This window comes from Carassius auratus, linkage group LG30F, assembly GCF_003368295.1.
Source record: "Carassius auratus strain Wakin linkage group LG30F, ASM336829v1, whole genome shotgun sequence".
Lineage (NCBI taxonomy): Eukaryota > Metazoa > Chordata > Actinopteri > Cypriniformes > Cyprinidae > Carassius > Carassius auratus.
In genome coordinates, this window is record NC_039294.1 from 2461435 (window position 1) to 2486361 (window position 24927).

The 24927-nt window shown below is 32.9% G+C and overlaps 1 long non-coding RNA gene across 1 annotated transcript; it reads left to right on the plus strand.

Moving 5' to 3' along the window:
- The first annotated feature begins 17409 nt into the window (after positions 1-17409).
- LOC113068047 (uncharacterized) lies at positions 17410-18029 on the plus strand. The gene is made up of 2 exons (XR_003279474.1): positions 17410-17513; positions 17783-18029. It is a non-coding gene; the product is annotated as an uncharacterized LOC113068047 (long non-coding RNA).
- The last annotated feature ends 6898 nt before the right edge of the window (positions 18030-24927 follow it).

Below are 24927 nucleotides of genomic sequence, written 5' to 3' on the forward strand. Positions count from 1 at the left end.
AGCATACATTGTCTGCTAGGCTATATATTTGCTTCTTATTTATTAAATACGGGCAACTGATTGATAAAATATTAATCAAAATTAAGATACAATTTATACAAAACGAAAATCTTTTAAAAAGAGTTTTCTATAAAACAAAACTTAAAGTCGTCAAAATCATGTTTTACCAAAAACAGCAACGTTGCTCCCCATGCAGTCTTCTTTGCCGCCTCCATCTCTACGTGCAGACTGAGCTCGTGCGTCATCTTCATACCAGTTATTCGGCCAATAAAGTGTAGGCTTATGCATTTCAAAAATGTGTCTAGTACTAGGACCCGACTGACCGAGACCCGAATATCATTAATATTTTTTAATGATTCGTAACCGCGGGAGACCGCAGGCACCTGCTCGTTTTGGATCAACCCGCGCATCACTGACTTGGGTATAAGCTTGGTAAAAGATTTTCTCACTTGTCATCCTTGCATAATGTTGCCTATTCTTTTTCTTTTTTTTTACAATTAAAATAAAATGACATGAAAAATACATTGCTGTGGACATTGTTTACTTCTTTAATGTGTTTTACTGTGTTAATGGAATATGCGAGTAGGATTCGGTATTCGGTTTCGGATTCGCCGAATCTTAAACAGTGGATTCGGTATTCGCCCGAACCCCAAAAATCTGGATTCTGTGCATCCCTAATTTATACATACATAATAAATATACACAGTACACATATATGTAAACAATTTTTTTTATTTTAGATGTAATGAATCCCAGTCTTACATAAAAATAAAAAGTAAATGTTTGAAACAACATGAAGGTGAGTAAATAATGATTTGCTCTGGACATGGAGCTCAGGTAAGTATCAGTTTTGTGTAACCGTTAAAGACCTGTTATTATTATTATTATTATTATGTTTTTCAAAAACCAGTTGTCAAAATTTTTAATGCTGGAGACATTTAAAGTTGCTCGCTTGCTTAAAGCTGAACATGTTTCAAGAATTTCTAAAAGGCTATTCATGATGTAAGAAATCATCACTTTTCAATGGGGTGACAAGTGTACATAATTTCATTTACTGAAGGAATATTTAACAAAATGTGATACTTCTACTATGATGCATTCACACTTGATGTTGCATGAAAAAAGTTTTTTTTTTAAATCATTTAGTGAACGAAAAAATTTACATTTAAGGTTTGCAGAAAACAATTCCCTGTACAAAATGCATCCAACATGTCACATGTGAAGTTTTGTTGAAAAACTCCGATTATAGACTTGTCCTTTTAAATAATACAACATACCTTGAATGCAGAACCTCTAGGGACCTCTAGTGGTACAGTTCCACATAACGCATAAATTCAATCAACACATGTAAGCAAATTATTGCATACCCTGGCCTGGACACAACATCTCCTGTTACCCAAAATAATTATTCTACTTTTAGAAACAATATCTTACTATAACATAGTTACCAAGAAAAACGTGTTTTGGAAGAACTTTTTTTTTGTGTAATATAGTTTAATAAAAATAAACATATTAAAACAACTCTAAAAACAAGTTTCTTTTCCTACTCCTCCCATCAGTCTTGTTACTAAAAAGGTTTTCATTAAATTCATTACTTTTTCTTTCTCACACAAATACTACACTCAATATTATCTCTTTTACAGCTTGTGTGTTAGAAAGTTCTAGATCTTTATTATTAATATTATTATCATTATTATTATACAATCATCTATGTATATTATACTTGGACCTCTTTTTTTCATTTCTCATTTATGCTAGTATTACTGTTTCATTATTTGTTTATTTAATTATTTATCTATTTATTTAGAGCCTCTGCTCTCTTCTATTATTGTTTTCTCATTTCTCATAACTCATCTGTCTAGCTGTTTGTATCTTGTCTACTTCATGCTCTTGGTGACATTTTTATCCTTCTTTATGATCCTTCAGTCTTCTTTCTATGTTCTATAGCCTGTTTCGCAGAGGGTGGAACCATCAGAAAGTATCTTTGAGACTTGACTTAAGCAAAACAAATGATTACCATGCTAGTATTAATAGTGCTGAGGATTCCTTTTTCAATTGGTAGAACACCGAAATGATTGAGTCTCTTCTGGCCCATTGTTCACCTAAGTCATGTAAGTAGACGACACAATTCACTAAATGACCGCTCACAGCTGGAACTGCTGACAGGAATAGTAAGCGTTGTTTGAAAAATTATATATAACTATATTATGCTTAGTTTAAGATAGTCCTACTTTAATACATTAAAATAAACAAAACTTTACACACACACACACACACACACTGTACCAATGTCCAATTCTAACTGATCCTGTTGGAGCTCATCTTTAATGCCATCTATGCCACTGCTGCAACTGCTATCTGGAAAGTGTGAAATAAAGTTAATAATCCCTGGAAAAGACACTGGACCTCACTTCTGACTCAACATTTGTTAGCCTACTTTTATCAGCTGTTAATTTCTAAAGTTATTATCTGTATAATAACATTTAATATTCAACTTTTTTTAATTATTGAGAATAAAGGAACAAAACAGTGCTGGTTCTATGTTTAAAGAACACAACATAGCAGTTTGACATTAAAATATTAGTTGTACTATGGCATAATCTGATTTGTGCATCAGTCAAGGTAAGCAGAAATAGATGCACCGGATCTTTGGTTTTCATCCAAAATATCTTAAATTGTGTTCTGAAGATGAACGGAGCTTTACAGGTTTACAACGACATGGGGGTAAGTGATTAATGACAAAGTTTTCATTTTGGGGTGGAGTATCCCTTTAATTACTACAGCAAATTTAAAGTCATTATTAGTCGAAGTATAATTTACAAAATATAATAATTAGTGGTGTTTCATTGAGAAATTAATAATTGTTTGTGAATAAATATAGGCCTAATTGAATACCACTGCTTCATTTGTTAACTATTCAGTTTGTAATTGTAAATTGTAAATGAATCAGTTGAGTCAAATATGTAATAACTTACTGATGCATAATATAGACGATTATTTATCACCACCTACGGACCTAGGTTAACAGAAATAGACATAGCTTTATTGACATGATTGCCAAGTATTATTTATAGTATTTACAAAACATTTATGGTACGTTATTTAAATTACTGGGCAAAGAGATGTATAAAGGAAGAGTATAGATATAACAATAGTTTACAATATATCAATATACAAATATATTGCAATAGTTTTAATATAATAAACCATCAGAGAATGGATTTAAAAGATGGATTGGATGTAGGGGTGTACGATATTGACAAAATATCTCTATTTTCATAGATTTGATCAATAACGATAATTAGACAATATTTCGCTGAGTGTCTTATTGTGCTGATACCTCAAGGAACCTTGGTAACCTATCCTACAGAAAAGCAATAAAAACTTCTAGATCTGATTACAAACATAACCACAGGTATTTATTCAATACAATGGCTAAATTAATGAAAAATAAAGCATCAACAAATGTTGAGATTTCCCAAAATCACAGCAGTAATGGCTTTATGAACTACTTTTAGGGGGGAAGTCGTGGCCTAATGGTTAGAGGGTTGGACTCCCAATCGAAGGGTTGTGAGTTCTAGTCTCGGGCCAGACGGAATTGTAGGTGGGGGTAGTGCATTAATAGCTCTCTCTCCACCTTCAATACCATGACTTAGGTGCCCTTGAGCAAGGCATCGAACCCCCAACTGCTCCCCGGGCGCCGCAGCATAAATGGCTGCCCACTGCTCCGGGTGTGTGCTCACAGTGTGTGTGTGTGTGTGTGTGTGTGTGTGTGTGTGTGTGTGTGTGTGTGTGTGTGTGTGTGTGTGTGTGTGTGTGTGTGTGTGTGTTTGTGTGTGTGTGTGTTCACTGCTCTGTGTGTGTGCATTTCGGATGGGTTAAATGCAGAGCACAAATTCTGAGTATGGGTCACCATACTTGGCTGAATGTCACTTCACTATTCACTACTTTACATCTAAAATCGATACTATTAGAGATCAAATTGTAACCATGTAGCGTCAGCCACAGTATCGCATCAGACAGTGCACTATAGATCTCCTGAGAAACAGTTTCACTTATTCTTTATTATAGGAGAGTAAGAATTGTATAATTTTGTTAAATCACCTAAACCAACAACATGTATATTAGACCGTTCCATCTAAGATCCTAAAAGTGGTGCTTCCAGAAGTCATAGATCCTCTTCTGACTATTATTAATTCCTCATTGTCATTAGGAAATGTCCCTAAAACCTTCAAACTGGCTGTTATTAAGCATTTCATCAAAAAAAAAAAAAAACACACAACTTGACCCCCAAGAACTAGTTAATTATAGACCAATCTCAAATCTCCCTTTTCTGTCCAAGATAGTATCCACACAATTATATTCCTTCTTAGAAAAAAAAATGGTATATGTGAGGATTTCCAGTCAGGATTTAGACCGTATCATAGTAATGAGACTGCTCTCCTTAGAGTTACAAATGATCTACTCTTATCATCTGATCGTGGGTGTATCTCTCTGTTAGTTTTATTGGATTTTAGTGCTGTGTTAAACACTGCTGACCACAACATTCTTTTGCATAGACTTGAACACTTTGTTGGCATTAATGGAAGTGCATTAGCATGGTTTAAATCGTACTTATATGACCGCCATCAGTTCATAGCAGTGTATGAAGATGTATCATATCGATCACAAGTGCAGTATGGAGTACTCCAAGTACTTAATTAACAAACTCCAGTTAGTCCAAAATGCAGCTAGAGTTCTTACTAGAGCCAGGAAGTATGACCGGTTCTGTCAACACTGCTCTGGCTCCCTATCAAACATTGTATAGATTTTAAAATCTTGCTTATTACTTATAAAGCCCTGAATGGTTTAGCTCCTCAGTATTTGAATGAGCTAGTTACATTATAGTCCTCCACGTCTGCTGCATTCTCAAAACTCAGCCAATTTGATAATACCTAGAATATCAAAATCTACTGCGGGCAGCAGATCCTTTTCCTATTTGGCACCTAAACTCTGGAATAACCTACCTAACATTGTTCGGGAGGCAGACACACTCTTGCAGTTTAAATCTAGATTAAAGACCCATCTCTTTAACCTGGCTTACACATAACATACTAATATGCTTCTAATATCCAAATCTGTTAAAGGATTTTTAGGCTGCATTAATTAGGTAAACCAGAACCGGGAATACTTCCTGTAATACCCTATGTACTTGCTACATCATTAGATGAATGGCATCTACGCTAATATTAGTCTGTTCTCTCTTATTCTGAGGTCACTGTACCCTCCAGATACAGTCTGTATCCAGATCAGAGGGTCACTGGTCACCCGGATCCAGTACGTATCTAGACCAGATGGTGGATCAGCACCTAGAAAGGACCTCTACATCCCTGAAAGACAGTGGAGACCAGGACAACTAGAGCCCCAGATACAGATCCCTCTGTAAAGACCTTGTCTCAGATGATGACTGGGACAAGACCACAAGAAACAGATGATTCTTCTGCACAATCTGACTTTGCTGCAGCCTGGAATTGAACTACTGGTTTCGTCTGATCAGAGGAGAACTCTGGATTGTGTTTGTCAGTTTTTTTTTCTTCTAAAGCGTTCCTTGTACATCAATAGGTCCATTTTTATAACACAATCTCTCTATAAACACAAGAGGATAACACACTTCTGTTTAGTCCATGTCACAACCAAGAGGATGGCTTCTTTTGAATTGTGAGATGATGTACATTATTTTTAATATCCCAACTCTCAACATATCCATGTCATATCTTACGACAACATGAATAGAAATAAATGGTTTTATATTTATATAAAGGTTTTATATTTAGCAAAACACTTTTGCTGCTATTGAGGTTGAATAGAGTTAAGGTTAATGTCAGGTTCGGTGATATGGGTAGCCTTAAGCAGAAAGATTAGAGTCAACAGTGTAATTAATAAATTAATGTAAAATGTAAAAAAAAATTATATAAATTAATGTAAAATCACAATTAGCGCATTGTAACAAATTATATAGTTAAAGACAGAGAGAAGGTCCCCCATTTAAAATATATATATTTCTATATTTCTATGTTTTTTTTTTCATGACTATTAGCTGGATTTAACCCCCACATTCTCATGACTCTTATACAAATAAAATAAATAAATATATATCTATTGACTTTTACATCATTTTCATATTTATTGTAGGCTGTTAAATTATGCTTCTTGATTTTTTTATGCAAATTGAATCATTACACATTTTTATACTTTAATGCAATTAAACTATAATAATAATAATAATACAGTAATGCATTTTATTTATGGGTACCTTATACGTGACACTCAAGGACACCTTACATCCAAATAAAATGCATAAAACGATAAACAAACAACAAGATTCAAATGCCACATTCTTAGCTTTACAAACAGGAAATAGATAAATATCACCGGTATGCCTATTTAAAACGATGTGTCTTCAAACTAGATTTGAAAATTGGAAGAAACTGTTTTTACATCAACCATAACCTGCACATAATGGATCAGACGATGACCATAAAACAAATATCTGATCAGTCCCATTTATGGTGACGTCAACACAATTCTTCTAATGAAACCCAACTGAAGTTAAACATAAATCAGCGTGTGCATGCACTGTAAGATTACATGGAAGTGTAAAGCTGAAATTCCCGATAAGACTGAACAATCATTAAAACAATAAACACACTGATCTTAGAAGATCTCAAAGAAAGAACAAAACCCCATTTTATCGTGATTACAGAAGAATACAAATATAACATATTATTTGCCAAGTAGGAATATATGATGCCAATTACATTCTGGTCCTTAATCTTAGAAATGTACATCTTTGAACATCTTAAACAAACAATCACTTTACTGGAAATGAGTTTCAGATTAATATTGCATCATCCATGACATCCTGCAAGCACATATACTATTTTTGATACACCGCTTAATAGTTTATAAATAATTTGTATAACAGAAAAATAAAATAATATTAAAGTTTAAGTTGTTGATACTTTTTTGGGGCAAAATGCTTTTTTTTTTTTTTTTTTGCTAATTTCCATAATAGCCATTAGCCAATATGAGCATTTGGGAAAACAGCTTATCAAAATGATAATGACTGTACCATTATGTTAGGGGGAACCCCAGTTGTTTAATATTTTTAATAACTGTAAACTATTCATGACTCTAACATTTTTAATACATTTAATATAGAGAGGAAGTTAAACGTGTCTGGGCATACGGTACAATACCAAATTGGAAATTTAAGAATAATAATTAAACATTTAAGACTCCTAAACATTAGGAAAAGAAATGTCTAAATAAAATAGAATAAGTAATTCATTCTGTGGAGGACTGATGATTGTAATGCAGTTTGAGGATCTAGTGTGTCATACTGGACACACAATCCACATCCAACATCTCAGCCACACAAATCAGATTAAAAAATCTGACACTTTACAGAATTAGAGGAATAATTCACTGCAGAAAGAAATTTCTGTCATTATTTCCTTCCTCTCATGTCCGTGGGACACAATGGGAAAAATCTGAAAGAATTTCCATGGAACCTTTTTCAAACATATAGGTTTAGAATGGCATGAAAGTGAGTAAATAAAGACAATCTGTTCATTTAGGAATGAAATGCCCATTTGCAGTGAATTGTCAGGAGATGTTTGACTGTTGCCTATTTTTGCATGTTCTTTTAGCTCAATTTAAATGTATTTGATCTTATTCAATCTTATTTTCTGTCTTTCATGCAGACTTTATTTATTCTCTTCCAGCTTTGTGATTTACTTTGGAAATGAAGTTCAGGTAAAAATCAGTCTTATGCAACCTGGTTAATGACAAGCAACTTCCCAGTCTTGTCCATTTTGCAGCTTATTTCAAACAAATGAAAATCTAGATCACTAAAAGACAATTCATGATGTAAGACAGCATCTTTTACATTTACATTTTTACATGTAGTCATTTAGCACTGCAGACACTTTTATCCAAAGCGACTTATAAATGAGGAACGAGCAATGACATACAAGTGCTATAACAGTGCAAATAGCAAGGCCTTTTTAAATACTATAATAAATAAAAACAACAGATAGAATAGAAAAGGAATAAAGCATGTGTTAGACGTCTTTTTTGCTTTTGTTAATTGTAAAACTAATAAAAAGAAAACAAATAGAGTACAATAAGATTAGAAAAGCTAGTGTTAGTTTTTTATGAAAAGAATTAGAATAGAGAGTAGAGAGAATAGGTAGAGGATCAAATAAATAAAGATGGAAGAGATCTGTTTTTATGTGTTTTTAGTCAATTCTTGAAGATATGGCTAAGAACTCAGCTGCTCAGATTGAGTCGGGCAGGTCATTTGTTTGTAGTTTGTACTGCAATTATACTAAAAGTGAATTTATAGGTAAACTGACAGTTTATTTATTAAATACTTTGTACACTTTGAAGTATAGTCTCAGTAAACGACTAGTTTAGCAGTTTTATACTGCAAGTATACTCATAAGTTTTTCGTTAAGTGAACTTTACATCATACTTTAAGTATACTACTACTGTCCCAATTTAGGTTTTAATTTGTATATATTTTGTTACATGAATATCTGAACATAGAAAACATCAAAAGAAATAACAGGGTATCTCTTTGTAAACAAAAATATTTTATTCTAGCTTCATAAATTCTTTTTTATAAACACTTTAATGTAGGTAAGTTAAAAATAAATAAAGAAAGAATTAACATTTTGAACAAAAAGCTGAAAAAAGACTATGAATTGGATTCAGAATGATAATCAAATGTAAATGGAGTCATTCAACACCCCAAAGCTTGACTGTAATTATTACCTCTTCAGCGGTTGACAATTTATTCCATAACATTACAGTTTTGATGCTGTTTCATGACAAATAATCGTGTTACATGTGTTAGTGTCTGTTGTTTGTTTTTTCTTCTTCACTTGTGTTTATTTTATTTTTTTATTTTTTTGGGAAATTCTGTGCATAAGATGTGTACTAGAAAACACGGATTCTAGGAGCACAAGTATAGTTCAAATATAATTAGACTTTTTGTAAGTATAAGCATACGTAAATGTCATTTTAAGAATATTTCTGAGAAGTACATAAAAAGTCAACTAAAAGCATAATTTCCTATTTTTAGTTTAAAAGAAGTATACTAATAGCACACTTGAATAAACTTCTTTTTCCTAGGGTAGAAGAGTACCATCCTCAGGAAAGGTTAAGGTTGAGGTTTTCATCCAAAAAGTTACCTAGTGGTCCTATGGGCCAATATATAACTACAAATTGGATTTTAAGAGGGTAGGTAATAGTAACTGGGTATCAACAGCTCCTTCAGGTCTCATTCAAAGATGGTAAAGGATTACATTTCCAATCGTTAGAGATAAGCAGACCAGTAACTCCAACTCTTCCAGTCAAATGGGGGAAAATAAGAAATTATTGGGCATTGCTGCAGGTAGCAGTATCGTCTGGTTTGATCCAAAACTGTTTTGATGTTGTCTGTTTTGACTTTACAGATCACTTTAAGTCATGCACAGAATGAATTACATGAAACAAAATACAATTGTCCTAATATATTCATGGAACATGATACTGTATGACCCCGAATAGTCGACGAACTGAAGCTTTGATTTGAGGAGCCTGATTCGACTACCAATCTAACAATCGAATATTCGCAGGGTGTTATTGATTATACCATTTTGACTATATGGGGGAAATACCGGTTTTCTCCCAATAAGTTAATATACAGCCTATTATGATAAAGTTGTAAGAATCTGAAAAGAATGAAGCTTCAAATTAATATTTTAAAGTGCGTGAATAAATCCAACCACCCCTATAGATTTATGTTTCACTTTCCATAATCTGAGACTGAAAGAGGAGCATCTTGGCGGCAGGGATTAAAAACCGTGTTTCTGCACATTGTTTCGTGAAGAACATGTCCACAAAAGGAGTTCGCATTCATAGCCCCACAGATATGTTCATGTGCATTGGGGCCCTTTTTGCAAATAGCCTATAAGTCTTAATATTAACGATATTTTGTATAGATAACGAAGCATTTTCTATGTGAAATTATGAGTTGAATCCCATTGAATAAAACTTTCTATCAAATGCATCTCTCTACTGGTCATCATCAGCGAGCACAGCTCAAAACAGAAATGCAGAAGATTAACTGCTAAAGTTTTAGGCTAATGTTATAAAAGCACTATAGTAAAAAAAAAAATAAAATAAATGATGAGATGATGTACATTATTTTTAATATCCCAAACTCTCAACATATCCATGTCATATCTTATGACCAGATTAATAGAAATAAATGGTTTTATATTTATATAAAGGTTTTATATTTAGCAAAACACTTTTGCTGCTATTGAGGTTGAATAGAGTTAAGGTTAATGTCAGGTTCGGTGATATGGGTAGCTTTAAGCGGAAAGATTAGAGTCAACAGTGTAATTAATAAATTAATGTAAAATGTAAAAAAAATGTATATAAATTAATGAAAAATCATAATTAGCGCATTGTAACGAATTATATAGTTAAAGACAGAAAGAAGGTCCCCCATTTAATATATATATATATATATATATATATATATATATATATATATATATATATATATATATATATGTATATATATATATATATGTATATATGTATATATATATATATATATATATATATGTATATATATATATATATATATATATATATATATATATATATGTATATATATATATATATATATATATATATATATATATTATTTTTTCATGACTATTAGCTGGATTTAACCCCCAAATTTTCATGACTCTTATACAAATAAAATAAATAAATATATATTTATTGACTTATACATCATTTTTATATTTATTGTAGGCTGTTAAATTATGCTTCTTGATTTTTTTATGCAAATTGAATCATTACACATTTTTATACTTTAATGCAATTAAACTATAATAATAATAATAATACAGTAATGCATTTTATTTATTGGTACCTTATACGTGACACTCAAGGACACCTTACATCCAATTAAATGCATAAAACGATTAACAAACAACAAGATTCAAATGCCACATTCTTAGCTTTACAAACAGGAAACAGATAAATATCACTGGTATGCCTATTTAAAAAGATGTGTCTTCAAACTAGATTTGAAAATTGGAAGAAACTGTTTTTACATCAACCATAACCTGCACATAATGAATCAGACGATGACCATAAGACAAATATCTGACCAGTCCCATTTATGGTGACGTCAACACAATTCTTCTAATGAAACCCAACTGAAGTTAAACATAAATCAGCGTGTGCATGCACTGTAAGATTACATGGAAGTGTAAAGCTGAAATTCCCGATAAGACTGAACAATCAGTAAAACAATAAACACACTGATCTTTGAAGATCTCAAAGAAAGAACAAAACCCCATTTTATCGTGATTACAGAAGAATACAAATATAACATATTATTTGCCAAGTAGGAATATATGATGCCAACTACATTCTGGTCCTTAATCTTAGAAATGTACATCTTTGAACATCAAACAATCAATCAAACCTTAAACAAACAATCACTTTTCACTGGAAATGAGTTTCAGATTAATATTGCATCATCCATGACATCCTGCAAGCACAAATACTATTTTTGATACACCGCTTAATAGTTTATAAATAATTTGCATAACAGAAAAATAAAATAATATTGAAGTTTAAGTTGTTGATACTTTTTTGGGGCAAAATGGTTTTTTTTTTTTTTTTTTTTTTTTTTGCTAATTTCCATAATAGCCATTAGCCAATATGAGCATTTGGGAAAACAGCTTATCATAATGATAATGACTATTGAGTATAGTACTGAGACTATACTATATGAGTATAGTCTCAGTAAACGACTAGTTTAGCAGTTTTATACTGCAAGTATACTCATAAGTTTTTCGTTAAGTGAACTTTACATCATACTTTAAGTATACTACTACTGTCCCAATTTAGGTTTTAATTTGTATATATTTTGTTACATGAATATCTGAACATAGAAAACATCAAAAGAAATAACAGGGTATTTGCTTCTTAACAAAAATATTTTATTCTAGCTTCATAAATTATTTTTTATAAACACTTTAATGTAGGTAAGTTAAAAAAAATAAAGAAAAAATAACATTTTGAACAAAAAGTTGAAAAAAGACTATGAATTGGATTCAGAATTCAACACCCCAAAGCTTGACTGTAATTATTACCTCTTCAGCGGTTGACAATTTATTCCATAACATTACAGTTTTGATGCTGTTTCATGACAAATAATCGTGTTACATGTGTTAGTGTCTGTTGTTTCTTTTTTCTTCTTCACTTGTGTTTTTTTTTTTTTTTTGGGAAATTCTGTGCATAAGATGTGTACTAGCGCCCTCTACTGTATAATAATGAAAACACGGATTCATCAAGTATAGTTCAAATATATTTAGACTTTTTGTAAGTAAAGGTTTACGTAAATCTCATTTTAAGAATATTTCTGAGAAGTACATAAAAAGTCAACTTAAAGCATAATTTCCTATTTTTAGTTTAAAAGAAGTACACTAATAGCACACTTGAATAAACTTCTTTTTCCTAGGGTAGAAGAGTACCATCCTCAGGAAAGGTTAAGGTTGAGGTTTTCATCCAAAAAGTTACCTAGTGGTCCTATGGGCCAATATATAACTACAAATTGACTGAAAGAGGAGCATCCTGGCGGCAGGGATTTAAAACTTTACTAAGACTCAAATTTTTTTTTTTAAAAATAGTTAATTGTTATGGTTTCGCCAACGTTAAGTGTTAGCTATCTGTTCATCAAAACATAAAACATTATTTACCCTATCTATGAAAATCCTTCATCGGGGACACTCCTAGTATGAACACGTCATCACACAAAAAGCTTTTCTCTTGTAGTTCACTTGAAGAATAGTTTGTATGAGAGAAAACATTTAGATGAGCTTCATGAAATGTCAATAAATTATCTGAAACAATTGTAATACTGTTAGCATCTGGCACATGTACTGGTAACATTGACAGCCTTTTATTGCATTATGATACTCAAATAAATCAAGTATCATTATTTATGGTATTATTATTTAGATATAGAGATCATAAACAAACATCTCAGCACTGGCAACCTCACTTGTGCCAGGACCTTTTTTTACAAAACATTGCAAATTAGACTTTTAACACAGTAGTTCACATAATGTTTTAAATGTTAGAAGGCCATATATATATATATATATATATATATATATATATATATATATATATATATATATATATATATATATATATATATATACATAAATTAATTATAGAAATAAATAATGAAATAAAAATTACTTTAAGATAAATACTACTGATATTGCAAAACTTTGAGCTGTGACTAAAAACACCTATTTGAAATCAGCTTACATAGTACATCATCCTATGACATGTATGTGAGTCCATATACACCATCAGAATTCAGCTTTGGTCTCCTGTAGGTAAATTAAGGATACTAATACAGTATGGTAGATCTGGTCACGACCAACTTTACTCCTAACCAGATTATAGCTCCATCCTGAGTTTTGTTGTTGTATTTCTTTATTTGTTTATGTATTTATATTATTTGCTTTATTCTAGGAATGCCATTTATAAAAATGCAAAAGACAGTGCAGCACTGACAGAATAATTACAGATGTGTCTCAAATTCCTGTTAAGTTTGCAAACAGTGATGAACATTTGTTGGCCAAAACTGATACAACAGCAGAAAACTGTGTGCTGTGATTCATTACAGGATTGAGACACACAGAGGGGAGATCCTGAGCCCACCAGTGCCCTGTAGTGAATAAGAGTATTCTGATAATCCTGATTCTGACTAATATAATTTAGTTCCATAAAATCTCTTAAAAATAAAAAGTATTAAATTAAAAATGAGTATATATATATATATGTATAATGTATGTATAAATTTATGTGCAAAAGTGTTTTCACCAACATAAAATGCTTTTAAGACCATTATTTCTATATCTTTTGCTGTAGTGTGACAGTAGGAAATATCCATTAACATTTTCAAGCATTTCTTTTGCCATTAAATGTAATAATCCAGTGAGATTTTTGTTTGCACAAGGAGTCTGACAACAGCTAGTGCTCCACACAGAGATCTGCTCTAATCATCATCCAGTCTGTCATGAAGAAACAGAACAAACTGAGACAGACTCAGTCCAGAAGAACTGTGGCACTGCCTCCAAGACACTTCAAGAAACCTTGTGCATAGTTTTTAGAATTTAGTCCGTCTCAGTTTCGTTCGTTTTTTCCTGTTTCTTCAAGTAATTCCAGACAGACTGGATGATGGTGAAATCAGATCTCTGTGTGGGACACTGGCTGCTGTTAGACTCCTTGTGCAAACAAAAAATCTCACCCTGATTAATACAATTAACAACAAAGCAAAATATTAAAATAACTGGCTTATAAACATTTTTGTTGGTGAAAATACTATATATATATATATATATGTATATATATATATATATATATATATATATATATATATATATATATATATATATATATATATATATATATATATATATATTAGTGCTGTCAAAATTAGCGCGTTAACGCATTCGATTAATTTGAAATATTTAACGCGTTAAAAAAAAATAACGCAATTAACGCGGTTGCAGTTTTTTTTTATTTCCAGTTGTGGCCTATGTGTGTTCAACGTGCAAAGAAATATGGATAAGACCAAGGAAGGACTTTTAGACGGAAAGTTTCAGTATAAAACTCTGCCGGGTTACTCTTCAATCTGCCACAAGAAACAGCAACATTAAAATCATGAACTCAAATGTCATTGTTAAAAAAAAAAAAAAAAACAATGACTGTAACAGTGCGTAAATCAGACCTTTCTGTAACGCTAACGTTAATAAGCTTAAACGAAAATAAGGAAATAATTGTGTAGCGGAATATTTTTTGTACACAGTGCCGCGAACTGTCAATCACTCCTGTACGCGTGCATCACTGTCCTCCTCGCAGCTGCAGCAACTTGCGCTCTCTCTCTTCATCAAGCTTTAAAACAAAAAGGGGACAAAAAGATCATATTGTCTTTGTGCATAGGCTATAGATTAATTAGATAATTGAATATCTAAATTTGTGCCTTGCCGTCTACGGTATTTGTTTAGAAATTAGAAAAAAGATGCTGCAGCCAATGAACAGCCAGCGGGGGCTGCAGGACGACTCAACCTCCGCAGACAGTTTTTAATTTTTATCAGACAATAAATACTCAAGATTTTGCTTTAGTATAACTCACAACGAGTTTCACACACCTTCTCCGGCCACGTTGAGTTGTTGACTCTTAACAGTGGGAAAGCGACACATGCGCTATTCACTTGTATAACTTAAGGGTGAATGGGTAATGTAGTTTCTGCTCTGGGTGGGATGAATTAGGAAGCTTGCATTGTGAAGGGCGCTCTGAAAATCGGCAGTGCAGGTAAAAGATTAAAACCTCTATTAAAACAGATGTCCAAATGAGCGTACCGGTACGCTACAAGCACGTTCTGGGCGCACAGAGAGGTGGCGGTACGCTCAAGAGCTATATTTGGAAGTGGCGGTACTGAGTGCATACCAGCCCACTTAAAGCACTGGCAATGACTATACTTTGGAATTTTTTTGCAGTCCACTTAGAATTCAACATAACAGAAATCATTTTTGTTTTTTATTGGCATTGATTGTTTTGAAATTCAAATGGTACTTACATGCCTGTGCTTTTATTTCTGTAATAAATATGGCTTTCAAGCCAACAGTTAATTTGGAGGATATTGATGGTTTATTGCAGGTATGTTGTTTACATGAGAAAATCTGTGTTACAAGTTAAACAAAAATTCCAATAAACAATAATATTTTGAATTTAAATAGTTTCTTTGTCTTGAGTTTACATTAATTATTTACATTTTACATTTACATATCCAAAAAGTTTCAGTCTTTTAATTGCGATTAATCGCGATTAATCGCGATTAATTTTAAAAAATTGTGCGATTAATTAGTTAATTTTTTTTAATCGATTGACAGCACTATATATATATAATTTTAAACAGCTATTCAGATTTGTGGATTTGCTATGGTGTTCAGCAACAGCACCAAATACTTAAATATTTAGACTTAATAGCCGATTTTTTTTTTTTTTTTTTGTAATCTGGACTACTATATTCCCTAGATATTGTTTAAAGGTATTTAATTCTATATTGTTCATTCACACTTTGTATTAGGGCTTCATTAAGTTAACATTAGTTAATTCATTAGTTAACATAAACTGCCAATGAAAAATTCTTCTGAACATTCATTCATCTTAATTATTCCAATATTTAAGAACGCATTGCTAAAAGTGTTGGAACTGTGTTATTTAGTCCGATTACATTTTTTCCATCGAAATTGTGTCCCAGGGGAAAATCACTTTCACATGCAAACTAAAAACCAATCCAAGGAAACAGTGTAAAATTAACCCAGAGACTTCTTAGCACAATAGTGAACACAATTTTTATTTGTTAATACAAGGAAACCAACCAGCATTTTAACCTCTTACTAGAACCAAACTGACCAACGTTCAAACATCTTTTAAAAAAAAAATAATAATAATAATTGCCCTACAATTTGGTCTTATGTGAAGCATTATACACATAATGTTATTTTCTTCAAAGCTGCTTGGAAACAATGAATGAATGAATAAATGAATGAATCAATGAGGAATTTATATAGTGCTTTATTACTTATTTATTACACATCATTACTTTTGCCTATCAATCAGGTTAAGTGATTTAAACAAACGTCTAAGGACGGTTCACTGCCACATTTGTGCAATCACCTCCCACAATTCTTCAGGTCATGTGATCTTAACTTTAAAAGTGCAGGACTGTTGTTCTGGGAGTCAGACTGACTGATTAACTCTCCTCTTCTCTTCTCTGATCATCAGCACACTGCAGAAATGTGTGGAGGCTGGAGCCACATTAAACTGTTCGATCCAGAGGTGAAAAGGATTTGCTTTGAGGTATGAGACAAGTTCACTCCTAAATTAAACACACTGTCTGTTACTAGTGAGCTGATTTGTATGTTTTGGTGCTGTAATATTGTTTGCACAAAACTGATTATTTGTTTGTTTGGGGTTTGTTTTGTTTTAGTTCAGTTTACATTTTTTATGTCCTTGTAGCACGATATGAATGATATATGCAAGTGCCTATCTATGCAATAAATTCAGATTTAGTAACATACAGATCAATAATTGCTCTTAATTATTCCTTTATTAAAAAACTCTTAACTCATCAAAAGTGATGTACAATATTCAAAATACTGCATTTATTAATAGTTCATGTTTACGAAATGTAGTTAACTACTAATTGTTAAAAAATGATCCTTATTGTGAGCATAATGATAATGTTTCTCTCTTTCTTCAGGTGAGGCCAGAGATGGAGAAGGAGGCTGGATTTATTTTTAAGATTTTCATTCCTGTGGTCTATTCTTCTCAGGTTGTGGCAGGAACAAATTACATGTTCAAGGTAAATTAAGGTTTTAGTTCATTTGTAGTTTTATATGGAACTTGCATGCCACCTAATATCAACTGGTCAACTGTGTGTCCTAAGCAGGTGTGATGATGTTGCAAATAATGAATCCGTCCTCACTGAAAGTTAAAATGCATCAAGTCAAGCTTCATACATTTGCATGAGATAAAACTTTTCTTAACATTGTAGCATTGCTGTCCAAATGTAGTCAAACTTGTAAAGTGTTTGTCTACATTAAACCCTAGTTATTTTTCTCTCTCTGTCAGGTGCTGGTTGATGCAGATGGGGATGGAGTGTGTGTTCACGCGTTGATATTTCAGCCTCTTCCCTGTACTGGAAATAAACCGATTGTGATTACAATCCAGTACCCCAAATCCGTTGATGACCCACTGATTCCTCCTGAACACTTACAGAAATAGTCTTGGTTTAATAACAGACACATGCAATGAACTGCCATACTGTATAGAGGAACAACTGAAACCATTTCATTCCTCAATATTAAACTCCATAATCAAATCCTCCAGAGTCAGTGTGTTTACTGAACAACGTCAAACTCACTCAAATGTTGAATGCTGAAATAACTAAAAATAAATATAAAGTTATCAGGTTTTAAGATTTTTATTGACTTGAATACGTTTTTGTAATAACTCAAAACTGAAATATATCATACAAAAGCTAAATTTGTATTTATTTATTTATTTATTTATTAGGGATAATGCAGTATAATATTGCTACAATTTCAAGCAGCTGATGTTCCACATACAGGCTTCTAGCCAAAGACTAATTTGCAGTCCCAGTCCCTGGTTAGGCTTCTTTATACAAAACAATATTTAACAATAAAGCAATAATTATACCAAAAAACTAAACAAGAATTAAAATATAACAATAATACAAGAAAGTTGAAACTGTGTTCGATCATCAGTGTTGATAAACCTATTTCTGTCTTTATTTACAGTTTGTAAAAAAATGTTAAAATATGTTCTGAAACTAAAAATATAGATTTTGCAAATTTAGTTTTTTTTACTTTGTTATGAATTTGTATATAATTTCTGGAGCAGTATTAACTAATTTACAGCTCATTTAAAAACCATTTTAATAAGAGACACATTTGTAAAATTTTCAAAACTAATCAAACTATATTTTAATTATTGCAATTATACCATCGAATTGGTTTCTGGTTCAGAATGTTCAGTGTTTGTTAATATAGAGATTACAGTTTTGATAGTCAGTTGAGAAACCTGATTCCAGACAATCACACAGTAAGACAGGTGTGAAAAGACCATTGCATGCTTGTGTATATGTATATAATAATAATTCCTTACATTTATATAGCGCTTTTCTAGCACTCAAAGCACTTTACATAGTCAGGGGATACCTCCTCATCCACCACCAGTGTGCAGCATCCACCTGGATGATGCGACGGCAGCCATATTGCGCCAGAACGCCCACCACACACCGGCTTACTGGTGGAGAGGAGACAGAGTGATGAAGCCAATCAGCGGATATGGGGATTGTTAGGAGGCCATGATGGTCCGAGGCCAATGGGCAAATTTAGCCAGGATGCCAACGTCACACCTGTACTCTTTTCGAAAGACATCCTGGGATTTTTAATGACCACAGAGAGTCAGGACCTCGGTTTAACGTCTCATCCGAAGGACGGTGCTCGTTGACAGTATAGCGTCCCCATCACTACACTGAGGTGCTAGGACCCACACAGACCACAGGGTGAGCGCCCCCTACTGGCCTCACTAGCACCTCTTCCAGCAGCAACCTAGCTTTCTCAGGAGGTCTCCCATCCAGGTAATGACCAGGCTCAGCCCTGCTTAGCTTCAGTGGGAAACCGGTCTTGGGCTCCAGGGTGATATGGCTGCTGGCATTGTATTGACATTGCTGGCATATATATGTATATATAAACAGTCTAATCATATAAAAACTATTAAAGTTTGTTCTGATTGTTCTACACAGTCTCTTGTACATGCACATCCAATTTTAAATGAGAATCTAAAATAACCTAAATATTGAAAATTATTCACTGTCTTGATTTTTGATTGATCTTAATCATAAAAACATTCCTTTCTTCTTACTGAAAACATGTTAGATGAGATGATTTTTGAAAAATTCAAGGTCAAACAGTTATTTTGCAGCCACTTAATATAAGTCTTCTCTGTTATATGCACAATGCTCTATTTAAAAGCAATCCAAAATCTTTTGTAGATAAATTGGTTTTTAGTGGGAATTGTCACGCACATGTTACGCGTCAGGTGAGCTCAGGTGTGTTAGTGGTTCCAAACTTAGTCAAGGTCCAATTGTATGACAAGAACAGTTTTAGTTAGATCGTCATCTGCTTGGAATAAATTGGACTTAAGAACAAGGCATATATCCAACATATGTAATTTTAAGAAGACTCTAAAACAGATTATTATTAATAGCATTACACCAGTTAATTTGTGACTGTTATATAGGTACTGACATTTTCAAATGTTGTATGTGTGTGAATGTGTATATGTGGATAAATGTATACATGTGGTTATGTTATATGTAAGTTATATGTATATTATATTTGTGTATTTTTAATTGTACACGGTTTCAGCACATTTATGGGCCCCAGGAAGACTAGCAACCACATTGTGGAAGCTAATGGGGACCCAAATAAATAAACAAAATAAACAAATAAACTGTAAAACATCAGTCATTTCATTTGTTCATTATTGTTCGTTATTGTCTCCTGATTCGGAAATATGCAGTTTTCGCCTTTCTAAAAATGATTACTTTTCTTTAAAATATCCTTAACATAAATCATGACTCCCCCTCCTCTTCATGACGGTCTATCCTTTCTGGAACAACTATAACCAGAATATTGTTATAGTGACACACAATCAGGTTTCACTCAATGCTAAAAAAAAAAAAAAAAGCTCATTTGAATTCATTAGCAGATGCTCAATTTGACTCTTTTTCGATATAATACTTCGTATATTATATTGTTTAGTGTTTGTTTTTCTTCGAAATGGTCCTTGTACATCAGCGTGACAATTTTTTATACCACGTTTACAAAAGGATAAAACACATATTTTCTGTTTAGCCCATCTCACAAGTACGGGAAATACTTCTTTTGAATTGTGAGATGATGAACATAATCTTTAAAATCCTGAACATTCACATAACCTCTCAAAAACATACCCACATAAACGTGTGTAATATGTTAATATGTAATAATATTTTGATTAAACCCATTAGTCCCACTTTATATTGTGTCTTTTAACTACTATGTACTTATGACAAAAACAGTGATTTTCAGGTACAATGTACTTCTCATGTCCAAGTTGAATTGCAAAACAGTTTAGTTGCTGCTGAGGGAGAAATGACAGGTTTCGTGTGATGGGTACAGGTTTAAATTCTTCCCCAAACTATGAACTTTGTTGCACTGAACAAAAAAAGAACACGCAAATAATTCAGAAGGCAAGTTGAAGAAGATTATGTAATATTATGTATGTATTATGTTATATAATTATTGTTATTATTATTATTATTATTATTGTGTAGGCCTATGTGTAATTTCTTAAAATAACAGACTTTTTATTTTCAAGTTCTGTACAGTTTACTGCTTATTTGCACATGCCTTTAGCCAATATAAACATTTTGGGAAAAATAATTGTTCTTGGATAATAATAATTACTGTCCCATTAAAATCTTAAAATCATTAAAGAAATGTATTGCATATACAGTATACAGGTGCATCTCAATAAATTATAATATTGTGGAAAAGTTCATTTATTTCAACTCAAATTGTGAAACTCGTGTATTAAATAAATTCAATGCACTCAGACTGAAGTAGTTGAAGTCTTTGGTTATTTTAATTGTGATGATTTTGGCTCACATTTAACAAAAACCCAGAAATTCAAGATCTCAACAAATTAGAATATGGTGACATGCCAATCAGCTAATCAACTCAAAACACCTGCAAAGGTTTCCTGAGCCTTCAAAATATCTCTCAGTTTGGTTCACTAGGCTACACAATCATGGGGAAGACTGCTGATCTGACAGTTGTCCAGAAGACAATCATTGACACCCTTCACAAGGAGGGTAAGCCACAAACATTCATTGCCAAAGAAGCTGGCTAAAAAGATTTTGAGTGATTTTTCACCCCCCAGCTCTTAATGCATCTTGTTTCCTTCTGGAACATCAGTGAATGTTTGAATCTTTTTAAATAGTTGTGTTTGAGTCCCTCAAATGTCCTCAGTGTGATAAGATGTATCTCAAAATCATACAGTCACTGCTGGAAAGGGTTCAAATATGCAAAGATGCTGGAAAACTGACGAATCTGCAGGACCTTAAAGATTTTTCTGAAGAACAGTTCTCAGTTTAACTGTTCAGAACAAACAAGGGACTCATAGACAACCATCAGAAAACAGAAAGACAGTCGAGGATCATCAAGTGACCACACACAGAACTAAGAACCAAAGGTTCCCAAACTTTTGAGGGGGTTATTTTAATAATTTCAGCAATTTTTTTTTTTTTTTTTTTCTTGTGGACTAAATGTTAATATATTTCATGTACAATATCTTACTCAGGACAGTACTAAATAAAATATAACATGCATTTAGTATGATCTCTTATTTTTTGAAAATTACTCGCATTTTCACAGATTCTGCAAAGGGTGCCCAAACTTTCGAGCCCCACTGTATTTGTCAAAATATGGGGGATATTAATATTTTTTATATGCATTCACATATGTCACATTTGAAGAAATATATGTTTAAAATATTTTTTACATATTGTTTTAAAAGAGCATTTTATGGTAAAATGGAATGCATTTATAAAGCGCTTTCAACAGACCACATGGCCATCCAAAGCGCTTTACAATTTGCCATTTTATCAAGCTCCTGTGTTTAGGTTCAGTCAGTCATTTCAGTTCAACGGCAATGAATATGTTATTAAAATGCCTTATTTTTCAGAAATGTTCAGTGTGTATGGCCAAATTTTAGCTTGAACATTATTTGGTAAAAGATTTATGACAATATTTTAGAAAACCTTCACACTGATCAGAAAGTGCATCACTGTGGCTTTGAAAGAACACAATCTTTGACTCAAACACTCCATCTAGTGATCCACATATACAAAAACTAAACATCATAATATATTTCTTCATTCTTTGGTGTATCTAAAAAATAAAATCCTAAAAGATATCCCTGCATTACCATGAATGTGTTTGCCAGATACTTGCATTGCATTGCAGGTGAACATTAGATCGCTAGGAATTAAACACTGATTTTCTGTCGTTCTCTTCTTTGAGCTACAGGAATGTAGATATCACATATATTTAGAGAGCATTGCCCAGCTCTGTTTAGTTGAGTTTGCATCATTGTTCATATGTTTTGTTTGGTTGTTTTTTATTCAGCTTGCCAGCTTGCCTCGGTATTGGATCACACTTTGTGGTTCCACTCTCATATTCTACAGATCCAAACCCTTACCAAAAAGTAGTATACTTTTTATTATAGTTTAGTTTATTTTACTAAGTATACTTAAGTAAAGTTCAGGTATATTTTTAAATATACTTTATGTAGAAAGTATAGAAATATCATTGTTCTAGTTGTAAGTGTACTGTTTCAATCCTCCTTGTTACTAAATTGGCTTTAAGTATACTTTAATTATAACACTAGCAAACTACTGCAATTATACTAAAAGTGAACTTATATGTATACTGATAGTTTACTAATTAAATACTTTGTCTTTGTACACAAAAAAACCCTGGCTATGCATTCTGGACTAGACTAATCGAGACTTGTCATGGCACTTGTGTAATGTTGTTGTTCTCTTGTTGGTCTGATTGCTTCTATTGTTCTCATTTTTAAGTTGCTTTGGATAAAAGCATCTGCTAAATGATTAAATGTAAAACTGTTTAAAAATGTTTTAAATAAATGAAAAATGAATAAATAAAGTATCATTTGATATGAAAATATCATTTTATGGAATCTCAATCTGTGTAACACATAGTACAAGTCTTCGGCGTGTAAGAAAGTGTGTGTTGTGGGCTGGATGGTGGTGCTGCCGGATGATCCGGCTCAACCCAATATCTTTCAGCTCAACCATCCTGACAAAGGTCAGTCTGCTATTGAGTAGTGCTTTTATAATGACAGTCTTGACCAAATTAGTCATTGTTAATGATGAATTATGTTTTCTTATATAACTCAAGCAGAATGTCTGTGTTTCTCAGGGAATGTTTACAAGTTTCAGACAAGCGATCGGTTCACTGCGATCTTGTGGCACAGACACCTGGAGGAGGCGAGTCGGAGAAGAAGACCTCAGGTATCAACAGGCACTGGTTCATTATTACATATTACATATTATATACATATTATTACATATTTTAATACAATTAAACTGTGCTGAAAATGTACTTGAAAATGAAGTCACAAGCTTTAAATTATTTTTTAAGCTTTAAATATTTGCTGTCCCTCATGTTGTTAGAATTTTTACAAGTTTGATTTATTTTCAAAGGAGCACAAAATGAAACACTTGAAAGTATCGACGTGTAACTTTTTCCATAAAAACAGTAGATAAACCCCCCAAAAATCTATTCAAAATCAATTTATAAACAATAAAAGTACTGTCATCCAAATCATGACTTCAGAATACAGTTTTGCATATACTTGTTCTAATATTTTTCGTGATTAATTGCATGAAAATGTTTTTGTTTACATAATGTGTGTGTATATTTATTATGTATAGATGATGTGAAGTCAGGCTCTGAAGCAGGCAGGCAGCTCAGGACAGCGACGTAGGGATGCAATGAGCGAACCAAACCGGAACGAAGAGTGAAGACCAGGAAGCACATGAACAGCCGGAACATCAGACACACTGAAACAATCTGACAACACGGCTGGGTGAGAAACAGGTTTAAATAGTCCCGGTGATAAGTGCAGCAGGTGGCTCCCAGGAGGACCTACCTGTTGATTGTAATCATCAATAAGGGAGTTGTCTAGTATGTCCCTAGCAGGAACCCAACATCTCTCCTCCAGACCATAACCCTCGCAGTCCACGAAGTACTGAAATCCACGTCCCCTTCGTCTCAAATCCAGAATACGTTTGACCGTATAAGTAGGCTCCCCATCTACGAGACGCAGCAGGGGGGAATCAGGACAGGCGGGTTAATATGGGAGTGAAAAACAGGTTTCAATTTGGAGACATGGAATGCAGGGTGAACCCTCCTGTATGCGGGAGGTTTGAGGCGGACAGTCACTGGACTAATGATTTTGGTGACAGTGAACGGACCAATAAATTTGGGAGCCAGTTTATTACTCACAGAACGCAGAGGAATGTTCTTGGATGAAAGCCACACTTTTTGACCCACAACGGAGGGGACCATGACCTCAGACTACAGACTGGAAAAAGGAAGGGTTCTTAGAGACCAAAC